Here is a 4,200-nt window from a genome sequence, read left to right on the forward strand (position 1 = left end):
AAACTTGCTGAATCTATCTGAAGTTGAGAAATAGGAGTGAGATAAATTACAGTAATGCTTAAAACTGGTGTATGTGGAAGCATTAGTTGGAATGGGATAAATCTAGTTCAGTATTTGTATGTTCATATTTGTGTGCTCACATTCTCTGGGTTTCATGATTTGTTGTTCCTAGGTCTCAGTCACTGTAGCTCAGACATGTGATCTACAGGTAAAGGGAGATGATTTCTCCCCCTACTCTGCTCTTGTGAGGTGCCCACCCAGAGTGCTGGCTCCAGTTCCGGTGTCTCCATCTAGAGCAAGACATGAAATGTTAGAGGGTCCAGAGGAAGGGAAAAAAGAATGAGAAGTAGAGAAGTAGAGGGAACTGTGGTTGTTCATCTTGGACAGAGAAGGATCGAGGGAGACCTTATAGCAGCCTTTCAATACCTAAAGAGGAGTATAAGAAAGATGGAGAAAGAATTTTATCAGAGTCTGTAGTGACAGGACAAGGGATAATGCTTTTGAACTGAAAGAGGCTCGATATAGATTGCACACAAGGAAGAAGTTTTTAAGGTGAGGGTGTTGAGACACTGGAATGGTTTGCCCAGAGAAGTTGTACATGGAAGCGTTCAAGGCCAGATTGGAAGGGGCTCTGAAAAACCTGACCTAGTGATAGATGTCCCTGCCCAGGTTGGACTAGATAATCTTTAAAAAACCCTTCAAACCCAAACTACTCCGTGACACTATGATTCTATATTTGGGCAATGCTATAGATGCTGAAGCTCAGCATGGTTCATTTCAGGAAATGGAAATGGATGACAAAAAGCCTCTTTCAGTCAAATTAGGGTGAAGTGGTGTCTCAAGAAGATGTTTTGCTCTTTAATCACCCCAATCCACCACCCTACACAATCAAGTGCATTACAGCCAAAACATGAAAATAAACAAACTGTGCAATGTACTGTCTTCAGCTGCCATGATTTTCTATGCATTAATACTGATATTGAGGACATCAAATTGCAATAAAAGTCACCAGAAGAAAATAAGACCCCAGCTCTTCTATGAGCAAACTGTCTATGGCTAACTCCCTCTCCAGTACTTAGCCCTCTTTTTTGGTTATGATTGCACACAGACATCCATGATTTCCATGTGAGACATGATGCTTGAAATGCTGGAATTCTAAAATTGTGGGCATTTCAGTATTGAATCTTTTTTTCCATCTGTAGCTTTTGCTGAAGTGTAATGGAAAGATTTATTTCTTCCTAGCTTGAAAACAAACCAACTGTAAACTGTGAGACAGAAAACAATCCACTCTCTTGTGTAAACTGAGAAAGACGAAAAGAACAAGCCATGATTTTCTCCAGTCAATCCACTTCCATACTGAAGATATAACATGAATAGGGAATAGCAATAATTTAACCTGTCCTCTTTGCAACTTTTCACTGGTAATTTTGTAGTTTTATTAAGATGCTGTGATAATTGTGATACACTGTGCTATCTCCAGGCGAGGGTTATTTCAAGCATAGTATGCTGTATTTTTAACTGAAACTGTAATTTAATTTCTGTCCTCAATGTAACTTTTAGATTCTCTTATATCCTACACAAATATCACTTGATAATATTAGTTTATGGTTTTTTTTTATTTTTCCCCTTCTATTTTTTTAAACCAAGCCTTTGAATTCTGCAAGTCATTTGAAGAGGAAAGGGTGACTACTGCTCTGGGTGTTCCTGCTTCAGTAGTGCATGGCAAGATCAATTTGGGCATTAAGCTTTAGCTTTTACCCTCTTGCAAGACTGCCAAGCAGTAAGTATTATTATGCCAGGAACTTTCAGCTTCATTAAAACTTCAGTATGTTATCAGAGAGTCATGCGTTTGGCAGACACACTGAAGGAATCCATATTCCTTACTTGGAGAAAATATGATTTTTTTTTTCATTAAGTTAGTTGTACACATTCTTCAATGAGTTTATTTTTTAAATTTTGCATAATTTCCTCAAAATTTGTAAATTTTTGCATCATTTCCTCAAAATTTGTAAACATGTCAGTTTTAAAAATGAAAAAAAATCAACTCTCAACTGCAATTTGGTCTAAGATTCAACAATATAATATTGATTATAGTTTAATACCAAGCTGTCTTTGTAGGTCAGCATCTTTGATTCACTTTAAAATCAGTAGATAATGTTTACAATGGAGAGACATAATTTTTCCCCCAGTTTTCCTCTTGATTTGAATTTGAATAGTTTTCTAATTGGATATGGCTTAACACAGAATTAATTCCATTTTTTCCCTCCCCAGAAAGTAGACAAGTTACACAGTACCTGCTTAAGGTGTTACCTGCTTCTAGAGCAAAATTCACATGACAGGGATGAATCCATTAAGTGCAAAAGAGCTGAACAGACTTAGAGCAACCTCCAAGAAAAGGTTAACTTTGGGTTCACTGTGCAAGCTAAAAGGAAAATTGCTGCTGCTAACATTTAAAATAAGCACAATGAACAATTTTACTCTTGCACTTAAATATTTTTATGAAAATTGTCTCATTTTGCTTAAAAAATATAACAGCTCTTTGTTTTCTTTTTCTGAATCTGAATGTCCATCACCTGTAGACAAAGATTCTTACTGATAAACAAGTGGTGAAGTAGAAAGCACACAAAGATAAATGAGATGTGGCCTGAGGGGATTCTCTGATCCTAAAGCAGCAACAGTGTTAATGAAGAGAACTATGGGAGAAAATTCTCTCAGAACTTAAGGCACTGGTGAAATTCAGCTCAGGGATTTGAATGAGAGTACATTATGCATTCATACTGAACTCTTTTCCCTTCTGACCAAAGCCAAAAATCACTTCTTTGGCGTTCTGAATGGAGAGGTCAGCCCACCTGGCCAAGCTGCTGTGACTGATAACGTGCAATGCTGAGAACAAACTATTGGACAACACTGGCAAAATTGTGAACTTTCCCTTGTGTTTTTAGCACTGGTTGGGTCAGAACAGCCCCAAGGTAGAATGTGATTTTCATGTTTGGGAAGTCTATCACTCTTCCTCTGTTAGCAAACACTTTATGAACTGACCATGCACTTAGACCCACACAAATAGCACTGAGCAACAAGCCACAGTAGGAACAGATATGTCAAACCAACATGGGCTGCTTTGGATGGAGGCTCTGCAGCTCCTTCACATTCTCAGACTGTTTAAACATAGCCCATATGATGTTATGTACCTGGGAACATGCCCAGAACACAATCATTCTGTACTAAGCATGGGTTTATAGGATCTTTACAGGGAGACGTGCAACTACATGAGTATTTTAGTTCAGTTCCTTACTCTTCTGAAGTTAATATCCTGACTGCCCATGCTCACCTTCATGTGATTTGTACTACTGAGTAGTTTCAGAGTGTTTGCACAACATTTAGTTGGATGAAAATAACGTGAAGAAAATTACTCTGGGAAAGCACCAAATGAGTGTTAACTGCAAATGGGAAATGAGCCCACAGGATCAAACTGGAGCCAGTCTAAAGGAGGTATGTATGACTCTCGCTTGCCTTTGATCCTCCATGCCAGCAGTTTCATTCTACAGATCTACTCCCTTCATCCTTTCACCAGTTTGTGCACAGATTAGAAAACAATAACAAGGCTACAGCCTACTCCCCCTTCATTCTTCACTTTAAAAGCAAGAAATTTATGAGAAAGCACCAAAAAGTGGTTTATACTTAGCTACTGACACAGAGACCAAAGAAACATAGACAATAATTCTGGACTGAATTTTTCAGAGACCAAAAAAGCTAATAGCTCTAAAAGTAAATATTTCAATGGATGCCTCCTTTCAGAGCTATGCAGTGTCGGCAGAATGTAATTATGTGCAACTGTTGCTTTTTTGTTCAAGGAACAGTATAAATCACAGTAATTTGTGTTTGATTTTTAAAGAACATACTGTAGATTTGGGCATGAATCAAGGAGAATGCACTGGCTGAACTCTAGCTCTTATTCATTTGTTTGCATTGATTTTTCCATGATTGTGAGTGTTTTTCTATTGTATAGAGAAAACAATATGGGAGACATCTGGTGGCCATTAATTAACTGAAACTCTCTAATTTATTGTATTCGTTAGTTGATCTACTACTAAGCTTATAAATGAGCAACTACAATTTTAAAATTCAGGATAATGTATCACAAATCCACCCTAATTTATTTGCTACTTAGTTTTAATTATTTATGCCTATTCATGGTGTATT

The 4,200-nt window shown here is 37.4% G+C and overlaps 1 long non-coding RNA gene across 1 annotated transcript; it reads left to right on the forward strand.

The window, feature by feature from the left end:
- The first annotated feature begins 1,110 nt into the window (after positions 1–1,110).
- On the forward strand, positions 1,111–2,472 carry LOC137465680 (uncharacterized). Its single transcript, XR_010994753.1, has 3 exons — positions 1,111–1,526; positions 1,648–1,780; positions 2,272–2,472. It is a non-coding gene; the product is annotated as an uncharacterized lncRNA (long non-coding RNA).
- Positions 2,473–4,200: the final 1,728 nt, after the last annotated feature.

This window comes from Anomalospiza imberbis, chromosome 2 (assembly GCF_031753505.1).
Source record: "Anomalospiza imberbis isolate Cuckoo-Finch-1a 21T00152 chromosome 2, ASM3175350v1, whole genome shotgun sequence".
Classification (NCBI taxonomy): Eukaryota; Metazoa; Chordata; class Aves; order Passeriformes; family Viduidae; genus Anomalospiza; species Anomalospiza imberbis.